This window comes from Tamandua tetradactyla, chromosome 25, assembly GCF_023851605.1.
Source record: "Tamandua tetradactyla isolate mTamTet1 chromosome 25, mTamTet1.pri, whole genome shotgun sequence".
NCBI lineage: Eukaryota > Metazoa > Chordata > Mammalia > Pilosa > Myrmecophagidae > Tamandua > Tamandua tetradactyla.
Genome location: NC_135351.1, coordinates 8,059,880 through 8,076,639, shown reverse-complemented (window position 1 = coordinate 8,076,639; position 16,760 = coordinate 8,059,880). Strand labels below are relative to the sequence as shown.

At 41.3% G+C, this 16,760-nt stretch overlaps 1 protein-coding gene and 1 non-coding gene across 7 annotated transcripts in view; one reads left to right on the top strand and one right to left on the bottom strand.

The window, feature by feature from the left end:
• Positions 1 to 16,760, bottom strand: part of FARS2 (phenylalanyl-tRNA synthetase 2, mitochondrial) — a 611,740-nt gene that overhangs the window by 188,173 nt on the left and 406,807 nt on the right. The window lies entirely within an intron of this gene.
• TRNAR-UCU (transfer RNA arginine (anticodon UCU)) lies at positions 4,699 to 4,770 on the top strand. Its single transcript has one exon. It is a non-coding gene; the product is annotated as a tRNA-Arg (tRNA).

Below are 16,760 nucleotides of genomic sequence, written 5' to 3'. Positions count from 1 at the left end.
GAAACAGAGGCTAGTTCTCAGGTGTTACATCTTCCCTACCATCCTACACAGCCTCCCCATAAACCTCGGCTCCCTAAAGTAGCTCTAAAACTTCATTAAAAGAGCAAAGTATTATATTTCTTTAAAGTCCTGTATTAGAACGCAAGATCAGAGAGTAACTCATATGCCATCTAGTTCCCTGCATAATGAACAGCACCCCCGGGCAGAAGGCCTGGCTAAGGCACCATTTGGAAATGTTTCTCCTTTCTTATGCTGTTCACCCTGGACATCACGAGTGCACTGGCAGGGAGAGCTATCCATAAAGCACTGGAGGACACCAAAGAGGACTGTGAGTGATTCCACCCAGATGGCAAAGCAATACGATGCTTTGTAAGGACAGTGTCCTGGACTCAGGCTGCTGAGGGTTGGGTTCTAGTTTTCTTGGGTAAGTGGCTCTGTCTCCACTTTTTTTTTTTTTTTGCCTTATACATCTAAGATGTGTAAAAGACTCGGCATCGTACCAGACAGGTAACACTGCACTCAGGAAGTGTGTACTTTTACTCTTATGAAGTTAATTGAGACATTACTACATGCAGCCAACCTCATCAGGGAAGAGGATGTTCGCATATATGTCTTCCTCTCAGGGAAGCCCGGAAACCGTCAGTGTGATAGGGTGGTAAGAAGAATCCTCATTCAGCCCTGGTCTCCCTTCGTCTCCAGTCTCCCATGCTTCTGTAGTAGTCGTGTGCCGCGCTGTGCTAGGACGGTTGTGTTGTACATCTGTCTCTGGATCCTAGATCCTATCTCTTCCTTTGCACATTCCTGAAGTTCCCTTTAGCCCTAAAGTATTTATGGACAGTTTTGGTGAAGAGATGTTCCTTCTTAGCAGAGGTTCTAGGGAATTCTACTCATTATTTGGTGCCGGGAGTGGCTCTCTTCCGTGAGGCTGGGAGGGGGCTCTGTTCCTAACACGAGCGCTGCCTTGCCTGAAGTCTGCTATGGCCAGGACAGTGGCCTCAAGAAGAGTAACCTTCTGACTAAGATACAGACCAAAGTGAAAAACAAAAGCTGCTAGTGAGCAGAAGTAGGGACACATACCTCCAGTGTGTGTCTGCTAGACCCTTGGGGACAAGTCACCGAATCTACCACACGGGTTTCACCGGGAAAGGGGACTTGTCTCAGGTAAGGGACAGGCGAGGGAGGTCCTCCCGCTCACAGGGATGAGGGACTTGACTATCCCCTGGAGGCTCTCTTGATCTCCCATCTCTGCTTCCCTCTACTGTCAACTTGGTTCTCTTGTCTGGAGAACACCATTCTTTCGCTCTCTGCTTCTCAGGGCAAAGAGAAGGGACCATCACCAAAGCTCCTGCGAAGCTACAGCTGTTGAAAGAAACACTAGCTCTCTCTCACCCTCATTCGGGAATTCCCATCGTGGGTCCAATGTCTGTCTGGTCCAACAGGCTGCGACTCTGGGTGAGAGAGGAAGCCTCCCCGGACGAAGTGGCTGCTGCAGGTTACTGCTGCAGATTGGGAGAGAAAAGCAGCTACCAGACAACAGGAAGTCACTGGGGGCTGGACAGACACCGCAAAGGGTGACCACTGTCCAGCCTCAGCTGGAAGAACTCAGGGCTCTGCAGTCAGATTATATCAGCCCCACTATCACACAGAGCCCACTTCCACATGGACATTTCTCCCGTCAGTCTCCCTTATAAGTGTAGCCATTTCCTTAGCTCCAGCCAGTTTCATACATGATTTTAAATTTCTGTAATATTCATTAAACATCTCTGAACAGAAATGCTGGTTTAAAATCCAAACAAAACTAACACACTTCTTTAAAACCCTACCCCAAGAGGAACACGATAGCTTTCTGTAAATTAGTATTATGCTGCTGTTTTAAAATAGATGTCTAGTAGTTGATGTGTTCTAGAAATCATTTGACCATGAAACAGATTTTAAAACACCAATAGTTTATGGCAAAACAGTGTCATGTTCTAAAAATGATTGATACCCCTCATTTCATGAACATGGCTGTGTTAGTTAGATTCAGTTGTCAACTTGGCCAGGTGAGTTGCTGCGGACACAAGCCAATGGTGCGTGAACCTCATCTGTTGCTAATTACATCTGCAGTCAGCTAGGAGGTGTGTCTGCTGCAATGAGTGACGTTTGACTTAAGTGGCTGGTGCTTAAATGAGAGAGCGCAATGTTGCACAGCCAAGCAGCTTGGCATTCCTCATCTCAGCACTAGCAGCTCAGCCCAGGCCTTTGGAGATGCAGAAAGAAGTCACCCAGGGGAAAGCTGTTGGAACCCAGGGGCCTGGAGAGAAGACCAGCAGAGACCATCTTGTGCCTTCCCCGTAAGAAAGAACCTCAGTGGAAAGTTAGCTGCCTTTCCTCTGAAGAACCAACAAAATAAATCCCCTTTTATTAAAAGCCAATCGTCTCTGGTGTGTTGCATTCTGGCAGCTAGCAAACTAGAACAATGGCCTAGCAAGTATTTGGTATTCACTTGCATATCAAACCCACTTCTTTTTGAATACCAAATCAGAGCTCAAAGCACCGTTTGCCTTAGGAAGGTTTCCTCAAAGGGGTAGACATAAAAGAGAAATAAAAGAGCAGGGGCTATGCAGGTTGGATGTTTTGTCAAATCCCGCCCTCCAAACAGGTGAGCTGGCTGCAAATTCCAGCTCTGCCATTTCTCTACCATGAGGCAACTTCTTGCTTCCCAATAGTGCACAGTACCGATATCTACAGTTCTTCCTCTGCATATAAAAAAAATGTATATTGCAACCTCTTTCTCAAGGTTCCTTTCTCAGATCTTAAACCCCAACAGACTTTCTTCCCTTGTCATATCCTCAAGCTGCTTTGTTCTTTTTTTTATTTTTATTTTTTTGAACTTTCCTATCAAAACAATCTGTCCTTCAGAAAGCTACTTTGGTGTTTGAAATAAATTAGCCATCAAGCAACTGACTGCCTATTTTGAGTGTGATTTTAACAACAGTAAACAATACACAGAGAACTTTTTAGGTGGAAGCTTTATGGTTCTTGGTGTGTATTTAAATGATTACACTTAATTACAATTAATTTCTCCCCAAAGAAACTCACCACTAGAATATTATCACCACCATCAACAACAATTTCTAATGTTTATTGTGTACTTATTATGTGCCAGACACTGTAAAATAGCCTTTGCTTTTTTGGGGGTGCATGGTCGGGAATCGAACCCGGGTCTCCCGCATGGAAGGCAAGCATTCTACCACTGAACCATCCATACACTCTATAAAATAGCTGTTGAAGGTAGGTTCTAATGGTAAACCGATTTTAAAGATAAACTGGGGCTCAAAGAGGTGAAGTAACTTTTTCAAACTCCCATAACCTAGTAAGTGAAAAAACAGCCAGGACTTGAACTCAGGGCTGCCTCCAAAGCTCACTACTGGAGAAGGCATCACAGCACCAACAAATGGCACGTTCCTTTCTTTATAGGATGCATCGAGAAATACATTTTCTGACTTAAAAATGATAAAAACAGCCATCCATTGCAGATCAACTGATCTCCAGAACCATGATCAGTCTGATCACATAAAGATTTGTTTGTGATGAGGTGGTGCTGAGGTTTAACTTTCCAGTTACCACTGATGACAAAACCAGGATGAAGGCACTTCCACATGGCAATTCTGGTCTGATATTAGCTTGCAGCTTTTCTTTTAGTAAAAACAGATATACATGCAAACCAAGGCACAGGTGATATGGTTCACATAGAAGCCAGCACTTAAAGTGTCCTTAAAAAAACTGAGCAAAATAATGGCTTTCTGTCTTGCAACGGCTTCATTTTTGGCAAATCATTAAACATATAAATAGTATTAATAAAATAAAATAAAATAAATAAATAGTATTAAGAAAGATGGTTAATTGTTTAGTTTATAAAGTTTGATCCTTTCACATCACAATAACATAATAAATTTCAGACAGAACCAGATGTAAATATTTTAATAATAAACAGCATAGGAGAAATGCAAATAAATAGTCACATGATCTTGTGATGGAAAACAACCTTTTAAATGTAAAAGCATGGGAGAAAGCAATGAAAAGATGTTAGATGTGATTATATATATAAAAAAAGTTTTCCATGTCACAAATACCACACAGAATAAAGGCAAATAATCTGAAAAATATTTGTAACAAAATGAGAGAAAATGGACTTGTATTCGGAGTATATATATAAGTAACTTATAATAATTGATATGGGAAAACAAACGCTCCTTCTCAAATTTTTTTTGAACAATTAGAGGAATGCAATGATGAACAAATACATGGAATGCTTCTATTTCATTAGTCATTAAAAAACCAAGATATTGTGATAGATTTATATGAGTAAAACATAATTTCTCCATGTCAAATAAGCATTAAAATGTTAAAATATATGACAAAAGCAGAATTTTCTGAGTGCACACATACACTCTAATTCTACACATTTTTAAAAAAAGGCTACCGGAGAAGCAAAGTGAGGAATCCCCACAAGAACAGAGGCTGAAAGCACGGAGCCCAGGAGCAAGGAACGAGCAAGGGACCAGCATGTCTTCCCAGCTGATAGAAATGTTTCAGATGCATCAGCCTTTTTTGAATTATGGTTTTCTTTCCCTGTCCTTAGTTTGGACATTTTTATAGGCTTAGAATTGTAAACTTGTAACTTATTAAATTCCTTTTATTAGAAAAGGTTAGGGTGCATGGGTAGCTCAGTGGTTAGAATGCCTGCCTTCTAAGTGGGAGACCCAGGTTTGATTCCTGGACCATGCACCCCCCCCCCCAAAAAAAAATAAAGGCTAGAGAAAAGATCTTAAAATATGAACAGCACCTAACTCGTGGTTACAGAATTATGAATAATTTAAATTTTCTTCCTTATACTTTTCTAAAATACAGATTTATTAGTTTTAATACTAAAATCCAACACTTTCAGGAAGGAAGGGAGGGAGGGAGGGAGGAGGAAGGAATGAGAAGGAGAGAGAGGGATGAAGGAAGAATTCTTAAACTTCAAGAGGTCAGAGGCAATCAAAAGGTTTGGCGTGTCCCTTCGATGGGACACCATCTGAATGTAGAACAATTTAAGATAGATTTGTCATACATTCCTGAATCTGGGAAATTTTGGATTCAGAGGTAAAATGCAGTAGAGTAAGTGATACGTGTGAAGATATTCTCCTCCTTACATCATCAATTTTTATTTGCTATGTTGGTTATTGGGCAAAGTTTATGTATGGACAGTTTACATTTATTTTTCCCCCCCAAAATCTGATAAACTATGTGATATTTTAACAGATATATTTTCTTTATTTTTATTTGGGGTGGGTGGGAAACTGGTTTAAAAACTTAATGCAAAGGCCAAAGTCATGAGTAAATACAAATTTTTGAAATTACTGATGCTGTTGAACTTTAGTTTTTACATTTACTGGTTAAAAAAATAAAAGAACTAAAACCATCTAACTAAATTATTAGCCACTTGAGGAAGCATACCAACAGATCATAATAGCTATTTTTCAGTTGCTTAAAAGTGTGTCAGAATGGTTGAATGGGATTTTAATTAAACAAATATGCAATTATGAGTACAATAACCGCCTCGCCATTTTTACATTACATCTTGAGCTAGGGGGAAAAATCCTTTTATAGCAGTAAGCATGAAAGCTAAGTAAAAGTATTATTTAAAACAGTAAAGTGATATATTTATAATAATTAAGTATATATACATCTGGCCATATGTTATAGGTTCCAATCTCACACCTCTATTTGGTACCACCAATGGCTTAGGAAGCCCGCCAATGGGGTAGGGCGGTCCCCAAGAACTTAGATCATTGTAAGGCTTTTCTTTCTTTTTTTTTTTTTTTTTGGATACATGGCCTGGGAAACGAACCCGGGTCTCCCACTTGGAAGGTGAGCATTCTACCACTGAACCACCCTAGCCATTGCAAGGCTTTAAGGAGCAGCTCTCCACCCCTCACCCTGCCAAAGGATAAGCAGAATTACGTAGTATGATCTACTTGGGCTTGGGGGTTCCAGGTTAAAATCTCTACGAGACACCTGTTTCCTGTAAAGCACCTGAAACAGCTTTGCTTTGAAGGTCATAGGGACCTTGAGATTTGGCTTTCTATTACTTGTTATGATTTTTCCACTGTGAATATCCATATTGATCTCCTTTACTTAAACTATGCTAAGAATAGCTTCTATTCAGACTAGTCTTCTCAAGAATTTGATCTGTTTAATATAGCCAGATATATTCCCATATCCCTTATCAGACATGATATATGGCATTGTTGGGGACTCATATTTAAATAGTCTCTTGCAGTAGGAATCCTTAAACTAAGAACTTCAATTCACAAGTATAGGTCTCCGCTGATTTAATCTATAGATCTCTGCTTATTTTAAAAAAAATAAGCTTCTAAATATATCATCTCTCTCTTTTTCCTCTGATATGTTCTTCACATCTTCCTCTCACTTTGGAAAGGCTGTTTTTGGCTTCAGAGGTGAGTGGAGGCAGGTATAATTTCAAGAACTATGTGCACTTTGTATTATACTGGAATTTGGCTCCCAAGGAGTGGACTTAACCTATGGAGGAGATTTCCCTGCTATACAAAATTGAAAATTATATGCAACTGTAAGGAGGGTTGTTCCCCATGTGCCTTTTGAGGAAATGAGGATCAAATACTGTTCAAATTACAACCAGATTTTCAGGTCTTAATTTGCATCCCATATTCATTCTGAAGTTAAGTGCATTGGATATATCCTACGAAATCAGTTTAATGAAGCTTGTTTTAAGTGGGCTACCCTGGCGCTCAGTTACTCTGATCTCTAATCACTACATCTATATAATTCCTCCTTCTCAGAGGGGACCTACAGGAGATCTTTTATTTCATTCCATTCTCCCAGCTCTAAATAAGCTAACCAGGGAGAGCAACAGAAAACAGGTAAATGTGCCACGGAAGTAAAACTTCCCTCCCACATTATTCCAATTGACAGCTATCAGACACATGAGGATAGAGGGGAAGGTCTCATTTCCAGATTTAGGAAATTTTGTTGGTTCCATAAGACATCAGTCCTTTTTACGACTACAAACAACAACAACAAGAACAAAGTATAAAATCAACTATTCTCTAGTTACTAACGTTTGCGCAGTAAATATAAGTTGAGGTACAACAGGGGGAAACACGAAGAAATATGGCTACCCAAATACCAACTATCTTCCCTCAATGAGTGTGCTGTCACTAAGACTTCCTGATAGCCAAATCCAAGCAGTCTCAGTATGTGTTCTGACTGCTCTGTATTATTTTGCTCCCTCAAGAGACACTGTCCTCCATACCTTTCATCCCCTCCGCCTCCGTTCCTCTACCTTCTTGGTCCCTTCTCGCACTATTTTTCTCCAAGATCCTTTAAATCTTGGTGCTTCTGGGGCTCTTTCCTCATCTTGACCATTCCTCTTGTTCCTGGTCATTTCTGGTTCCAACTACCAACCTTAGGCTGATGATGGTCAAACAGACATTCCAATTCTGACTTCCTTTTAGGAGCTCTTAGATTCCTATGTGACATACAAATAATCTTCTCCATCAAAGCATTCCTCCCCTAACTTGATCCCTATCTCAGTTAATTTCAATACAAATCAGGACCCCAGGAAAAATTTAGGAGCTAAATAATTCCATGCTCTCCCCTTCAAATCAGCCCACATTTTTTATGCACTTTAACTCCTAAATAGACTTTTTCCATTAGTCTGTGTCTTAGTTTGCCAGGCTGCTATGGCAAATACCACACGACGGGTTGGCTTAAACAACAGCAATTTATTGTCTAATGGTTTTGGAGGCTCTAAGAAGTCCAAAATCAAGGTCTTGGCTGGCTGTCCTTTCTCCTGGAGTCTTTAGTTATCTTGTCCTTGGTTTTCGTCTCTGCCTCTGTCACATGGCCTCCTCCAGTGGCTTTCTCTGATAGTCTGGTTTCACCAGACTGCTTGCGTCTGAACTTCCTCTTTATAAGGCCTCCAGTCATATGGATGAAGGCCCTTCCTGATTCAATTTGGCCTCATCTTAATAGGACTTTTGAAAACCCTATTCATAAATGAGTCCATGGGTTAATTAATATTATCTTCAAAGGCCCTGTTTAGAAATGGGTTCACACCCAGGAACGTGGATTAAAACTTGTACACATCTTTTGTGGGGGACATGATTCAATCCTTAGCCATCTGCTTTTTCCAACAAGTCTCCTGCCACTGTCTCAGTTCAGACTCATCGCCACTCACTTCTGTTTGTTTCTCTACCTCCTACCTTACTCTTTGCCAACACAGTCTCCACAGGGAAGACAGAACAATCATTTTTTAAAAGGCAAGTATTTGAATCAGTTCAATGACTCTCCACATTTTCTGCCAGATATGTCCGCATTGTTTATGAATCTAGTCCCTTCGTAATCTCTAGCTTCATTTCCTCCCATCTGGCATACTCCCTCTATCACAGTCGGACTCAATGACTCTTACACTTTCATCTTAATGTCTTTGTAAATGCTGCCATTCTGTCTGGAATATCTCGGCTTCGTCCCTGTATAATTCTTACTTATCTTTCAGATGCAGTGAACCATGATCTGTCAATATGTCTTGAGTATTTAAGGCAGAGGTAGGGGCCACACCTCTTTGAGATCATGACACCTGTCTTCACATTGGATTGCAAATATCTGTGTGCATTTACCTCCTGTTAGACAGCACTCCTTGAGGAGAGTTCTTTTTTTTTGAATCATTTTTATATTTCCTGGCCATAAATATTAGAGAGCATAGTATCTCACCTCTACTAAGTGTTCAATACAAGTACACTTGAATAAATGAGTCACAATTGAGTTAGTGTTGATTTTTGGCTACTGTAGCTGAGAAGAAAGAAAAACTTTATCAGTCCACAACATGAATGGAAATGTTTGATTCCCCAAGGCCAAACCCAGCCTCAGCACTTTGGTGCTTCAGACTTCTCTGACATAGAGCTGATCACTTCAGCCTTCTACTTCTTCCTTCTTGCCCTCTCCAATGCCAAAAGTTTTCACTTACCTACATTAAGACTCATTTGGTATCAAGTGACAGAAATTCATCTTAAGTCTTCAACTTTGTTTTGCCCCTGAGCCCAATTCAGCCTCCATGATGAAGGCAGTGAGGCTCCCTGGGCCAGCAGCTCACCACTAAGCATTCAAGCAGTCCTTGAATGGTTTGGCTGCAACATCAGGTCTCAAATCCCAGGAAGGTGGTCTCCCATATTTCTCTGTAACTAATGACTGGATTTCTACCGTGCTGGTTTGAAAGCATTATGTACCTAGAAAGCCATGCTTTAATTCTGATCTAATCTTGATTCACCACTGTAGTGTGGAAACTTTAGATTATCTTCAGGGAGATGTGGCATGCCCAAGTGTGGGTGTGACCTTTTGATTACGTGGAGATGTAACTCCACCCATTCCAGGTGGGTCTTGATTAGTGTACTGGAGTCCTTTAAAAGAGGAAACAGTTTGGAGAGTCAGAGATGGCAGAGCTGACAGAAACTTCAGCGCAGAGCCACAGTTGGGGAAACTTAGAGAATAGAGACACAGATGTTTGGAGATGCTTGGAGCCCAGCAGACATCACCATGAGATGTTAAGCAAGCCAAAACTTGGAGAGAGCCAGGGAAGCCAAGAGATGAAAGCCAGCCCTGGAGAAGCAAAGTGAAGAACAGAGGAACAGAGGCTGCAAGCAATGGAACCTAGGAGGAAGGGATCAGCAGATGCCAGCTAGGTGACTTCCCAGCTGACAGAGATGTTCTTGACACAATGACTTTCCTTGAATTAAAGTATTTTTCCCTGGATGCCTTAGTTTGGGCATTTTTATAGGCTTAGAACTGTAAACTTGTAACTTATTAAATTCCCTCTTTTAAAGGCCAATCCAGTTCTGATATATTGCGATCCAGCAGCTTACAAACCAATACATGCCCCAAGCCCAGCTTCTCTGTGGCTGCCTGTCTGTATCTATACAGATCTCCACTGTGCATGCTGACTCCTTGGTCCTTGAGCAAACACCTGTAATGAAAAAGATACCCCAGATCCTGGGTGCCCTATGGACCACTGGCAGATATTTGTGGGCACTATTTGTCCTTTCTTCTGCCTTCTTTGGCACCCCTTCCTGGCTGTTGCCTGGACCTGGTAATGACCAACTCAAGGAAAAGAATGAGATCATGAGAAATACAGGGGTGATGCTTTGGTGGCTCTAGCCTGCACCACCATGGGAAGGGAGTCACAGAGTGATGTGATGCTGGAGCCCAGGATGATCAGCTGTAGGAAAGGCAGTGCTTCCCGCTCAGGAGAAGACCAGCAAGGTGAGGCCCAAGTCAGCCAGGCTGTCTTTGCTTTTCAGAAATTTGAATTTTTGAGACATGACACTAATAGGTCTCACCTATATGTCTTTATGACTTCCTTGCTAATCACTGGCCCATCTTTAGAGACTTGACTCCCAAATGTATAATTAGGGCAACTACTCCCCTGAGGCTGTATAAGGTCAGGCTGTAATTGAATTCATAAATCTCTTGGACGTTAAGATAATATCATAAATTTGGGGTCTGTGGTCTGTTCAAGGCAGAGCTGTCTGAAGGGGCATGAAGAACTAGGGTAATGGACACTAGACAAAGGGTAAGGGTGGGCAGGGTTGGCAAGGTTGCCAACTGCAAGCTCTGGGCCTCAAACTTTGGTGGTTGTGATAGTTTCACATGTCAACCTGCCTGGGTTATGATGACCAGTATGGTCAAGTAATCACTAGTTTAATTGTTAATGTGAGGATATTTTGTAAATGGATTAGTATCTATAGTGAGTTGCTTGCATCTATGGCTCATTGTATCTATGGCTGAGGGTATCTACAATGAACAAGGAGCTTGCTGTCAGTAATGAGGGCAGCCTTCTAATCTAAATTAGCTGATGGTCTTAAAGGCTAGAACTGAAGATTTCAGAAGTCAGAAAGAAGAATTACTGCCTCATCTTCCCCTAGGGAATTCATATTCAACTTCAAAATCACCTCTATTGGAGTTTCCAGGTTACGGAATTCTGACTTTCCAGTCCCCACAGTTACATGAGCCAATTCCTTACAGTCCACCTCTCTCTCTCTCTCTTTCTCTCTCAATCCCTCTTCTCTATATATCCTGACAGTTCTGTTTCTCTAGAAAAATTTGACTACTACAGTGGTAATAGTAGAAAGAAGTGATTTTTGTGACCTGGGATAGCAAATGTTAAGACCCCAAACACTTTAGAGCCTTGGGTGGGGCTGCCCTCCCCATCCCATTTCTGTGATTCTGTGGCTTACATTCTCCTTTGCAGGTTGCTCTTGGTGTACATTTTAACTTGGTTAAATGTGACTATCAGGGGAAGAGAAAGGAAAGCTTCAGGGAACATGAGTAGCTCTCACTTGCACCTTGGAAAGAGTGTTCTGCTCTACACCACAAGATAGTACACCCAGAATACTGAATGAGGACCGCATGCAAAGACCCCCTTCCCCACAAAAGCCATTAATCAAACATTAAAGAGAAAAGGTTGACTGCCCTATTAATTTGGATCACCGAAGAGACAGCTTGCTCAGCTCCTTATTTTCTCCCTGCAGCCATGCAATCTCTCTGTTCCTTCCGTGACCTGTGAAGAGATGCTACTCTGGGCATGGTAGGGAGTGGGGAACACGAAAGGTGACCCCAAAGAATCCTTCAAGCAATGTGCAGGGGGCTGAGCAAAGAGTTCAAGGGCTGAACCAATTGTGTTTTAATTTGTCCAATGCTGGTGGCAAACAGGGCACTGGGTGACTGTAATGAAATGCCTCCCTCGTGCAATGCTTTGAAACTAGGCTCGGGGAAGGAGGGAAGGGAATGAAGAGAGGAGAAAAAATAGACAGGCTAAAAGTAGCTCGCTTAGAATTGCTTTCTTGGCTGTCTGAACCACAACAATAAAAGTTCTTATGCCCACACCATCACCATTGCAATAAAAATGGAAAATAAAAAAAAGGGAAAGAAGCCAGGTGTGTTCTAAAGCATGGCTGGCTGCCTCCTGCCACCCCCTTGGTACCACATGCTGACCATTTCAAGGAGACATGACTTCTGACAAACTTCCTGAACCCAGGGTCCTCCCAAGCTCCTGATGGGTTGGTTAAGCTGTAGCGGCTTCTGCATTGCTAGGTAATAATAACTGCACTTTCTTGGCTCTTTCCAGAGAATCAAGACCAAGGATTGATTTCCAAGCCAGAGATGCTATCTCCCCACCCTACTGCCCAAATATTTTCCCAATACATTACCCACAGAAGAACCTATCGACTACACAACTCTGGAGCCTGGCCAGCATTTCTGCCATTTTATGAAGTGTTTTTATATTTTCTGATTTAAATTTTTACTTCTTAAGTTACAGGAAAAACATGCATCATTGCAGCATGGCAGTTTTCTATGAAGTCTTGTTCTGCTTCTCTTCATTACTGGAACTTCCCGGTCATAGCTGGCTGCAAAATCCACATCACCTAGCTGGGGTTATACTTTATTTTAAAGAACAAGTTAGGTTGACTTTGGAAATCATTATTTACTTTAACAACTAATGATTGTTTTAGGACACTGTGCAATTTGCAAAGGATTTCACATACACAACCTCACATGATTTTTTTTTTTTTTGGACATGGGCACCACTGAGAATCAAACCTGGGTCTCTGGCATGACAGGCAAGAACTTTGCCACTGAGACACCAGTGCCTGCCCTCATGTGATTTTAACAGTTAACATTTAAGGCCACACTATTACTCCCACTTTGTAGATGAAGAAACTGAGGTTCAGAGAGTACCCTGTGGCACACATCCAGAAAACGAAGAGTCAGGACTCAAACCCATGTCTTCAGACTAAATTCTGAGCTCCTCCCTTTAAACTATGTTGTCTCTATTTCTTATGTCAGTTTATTTCCAGTAATTTAATGAAAGCAGATCTGAGGAGTGAATAAGGAGCAATTAACCATCAACCAATTATTACCCAGTGAGCCTCTTTCCACTAATATTAAACATTGTGGGAAGATGAAAATGCACTACTATGCCCTAGGCCCCCGAAGAGTTTCCATCAAGTGGATCAGCCTAGAAAAGTCTGATGCAAAAAAAGATATAAATGAGCCAACAATTAGGAGCAGTTACACTGAGTCCTACATATCTATACAGACTGGTTGGGTGGAGGGGGAAAGAGAAAAGTAGTACTTGGGTGTGTGATCTGAAAAAGCACCCTAGCAAACACTTACGGTTGAAATTGCCCTGCTCACAGATTCCTGTTCTAGAAACAGGCTGGACTGCCTTTTAACGGACATTGACTTAATCAACGATGAGCTCCTGACACAAGAGTGGTCCATCCTCAGACTGCACAGAGACCCAGGTGGCAGCCTGGTGCAAAGGGTTCTGCCCAAAGTGGGTGATGGTCATTATCTTGGCCAGTCAGTCAGATTCATTCCTTCCAGAATTTGTAGTGGTACAATGGAGAGGACTGGCCAGAAAAGAACCTAACAGGTGATGCAGAAAGAGGCAGAGATGTTCATGTGGTGGCTGGAGCTAGGAGGTGGAAGACCATAGACTGAGGGTCTTGGCCCTTCAACATCCTCAGTTCTGGCAGGCTTTCCAGTTTGGATTCAGGGAGTTCTTAAATAAATCCCCATTGTCTTAAAGTGAGTTTGTTTTGCCTATTAAGAGTCTAACAACTCCGAGCTTGTTTTCACAGAAACAAGATTCCTAATCCAGAGCAGCCTCCTCACAACTGTGCATATCTCATTCATAAGCTATCAGAAGATGGACAAACAGAAAGGGCTTGTTATCCTGTCTGCTTGGAAAGCCTTCCCAGATCAGTGAACTTTTTTCAACCTAGACAGGTACCTCTCATTTCATGTCAATGAAAGTTTATTGAGCATCAATTATGTGCAAGACAAGGTGCTGGCCTTTCATTCGGTTTAGCTAATGTCTTAGTTTACCAGGGTTGACATAACCTAGTAAGAAAATGAAGTGGCTTAAAATGAACAGAAATGTATAGTCTTACAGTCTAGATCTAGAAGTCCACATCAGGGTGTTGGCAGGGCCATGCTCCCTTTGAAGTCCACGGGGCTCTGGCAGCGGCTTGTCAATAATCCATAGCACTCTTGTATTACTCAGTCTTGCCTCTGTCACAGTGCTGTCCTCTCTCTGTCTCTTTACCACTGACTGTGTCCAAATTTCTTTGCCTTGTAAGGACACTTAATCATGTTGGATTAGGATCCACCCTAATCTAGTTTAGCCTCATCTTAACTAATAACATTTTCAAAGATCTCAATCGCAAATAGCATCACACTCATGGGACCCAGTGTTAAGCATTTAAACAGCTCTTTTTGGGGTACACAATTCAACCCCTAACAGTCAGCCTTATGTTTTTTTTTTATTACTTTGCTTTTTATTGTTACTTTGCTTTTTTGTGTGTTATTTAGCACCATAAAAGTTGGGGGCCTTGCCTCAACATCCTTGTAGCTCCCACGGCCATTACTCCAATATTTCCCACAACAAGGGAGCTCAAGAGTCAATTGGTAAATTTATTTATGGCACACCTCTCTGCATGAAGTTCAAGGAACTCTAAAAATGGTGGTGCCTGAGTCAGAAGTTACCTAGTTTAGAATAAAGAGAAAACAAAAGAAGGACCTGTTCAAACAGTAAGCCTACTGACTTGTAGAAGAAGCTCAGAGTTCTGTCCACCCGACCTCCAAGGCTAATCAGACCAAGGGCAGGCACCTGGCTCAAGAGAACCTTATATCATGTGGTCAGTGGCATGTGACCTGCCAAGGAAAGTTTGAGTTGGGCCACCTAGATTCCTGTGCCAAGAGAATTGGGCTAGGGCTTGCACTTGGTGATAGGTGCTAGAACCTGAGGGTCATTTAGACTAGGGGCTGGGCAGTGTTCTCTGAACCTTGTACAAGGTGAGCAGTGTTCACATGGAGTGTTAATAAGTGGGAAACAAACATTCATGTTCCCTTCACTCTTCTTTGGTCCTTTTCATACCCAAGGTGAAGAAATATACATATATATACACATATATATACATATATATATATATATTTATTTATTTATTTATTGCACAGCCAGGCTCCCAGAATTGAACCCAGGTCTCCAGCATGGCAGTTGAAAATTCTGCCACCGAGCCACCGTTGTACCACCCCAAGATGAAGAAATAATTTGAACAATTGAGTTCTAGAAGAAAACCAACACCTTATGCCATAATTCCTTAAATTACATGGCCTTCGAGCCTAAAGGTGATCTATGTATCACATACGTGTTGGATGGATGTCCAGTTAAATACTTTGAAAAATGTAATTTATTTTAAGTTTTCTCATCAGTCAATACACACATAGAGTGCGAGATCCTAAGCTACGAAGGGTATATAGGGAAGAGCATTTCCCTCACTGCTGACCCCAGACCCCCAGCTCCCCTTCCCCAGGGTTAATCACTGTTATATATTTTTTAAAGTGAAAAAATAAAAATAAAAATAAGTCCCATTATAAGCATTCTGAAGTGTACACGTCAGTGGTATTAATTACATACACAATGTTATATCACCACCACCAAGATGTTTCATGATCCTAGACAGAAACCCTGTACCCATTAAGCATTAACTCTCCAATTCCCCTTTCCTTATCCCACCTCTGGTAGCTTCTAGTCTACTTTCTGTCACTATGAACGTGCCTACTCTAGACATTTCATGTAAGTGAACTCATACAATATTTGTCGTTTTGTGTCTGCCTTATTTCAGTTAGCATATGCTTTCTGTTTATTCATGTTGTAGCAGGCATCAGAACTTCATTCCCTTTTACAGCTGAGTGATATTCTATTGTGAGTATTAAACACTGTATTAAACAACTTTATGTATTGATGAGCACTTAAGCTGTTTCCATATTTTGGCTACTGTGAAGAATGCTGCTATGAACACTGGTGTACAAGTTATCTTTTTGAGTTCCTGCTTCTAATTTTTTTGGGTTTATACCTACAAATGGAATTGCTGGCCCCTATGGTAATTCCGTTTAGCTCTCTGAGGAACAGCCAAACTGTTTTACATAGCGCATTTGTTGTTATTACATTAAATTTTCAAAGCTCAAGAACTCTTCTTACAATAAGTGGTGAAGATCCTCTGAGAGAAGGTTCCGAATGACTGGCTGGAACAAAATGTCATCTTCTTCCAAGATGAACATCTATCCTCCTTCAGGGCACAAACTGTTATTTGTAATCAAGAAAAAATTTCTCCATTTGTTTAAAATTATGAAATTTGGTTCACATCCAATAGTTTGTCACCCTGAAACATCCTGCGATTTGTCTTTGCTCAAAATATAACACCCAATTTGTTCAAGAAACAGTACTCAACTTTATTAAACTAATTTTTAGTCTTGAGAGCATCCTTTGTCTTTCATGCAGTCCTAGCATTTTTCACCCTTTTGATGTTTAGTCAGGAAAGGGCTGGACCTCTTTTGAACTCTCTAACATTATTTTCATTTATGTACTTTGAAAATAACATAAATCTTCAGGTCAAGGCATACATTGATGAGTACAAGGCCTGACATCACCTAAATCAGGAATTCTTAATTGGGAGAAAAAGAGGGACACAGGTTACCCAAGGAAGGATGATGTTCTAGTGGTGTCTGTGAGTGGAAGGCTTTAAAACATCATGCATGTCGCCCTACCCTAGACCAGGGGTTGGCAAACTAAGGCCCATGGACTAAATCCAGCCCACTGCCTGTCTTTGTGATTAAAGCTTTGTTGGAACACAGCC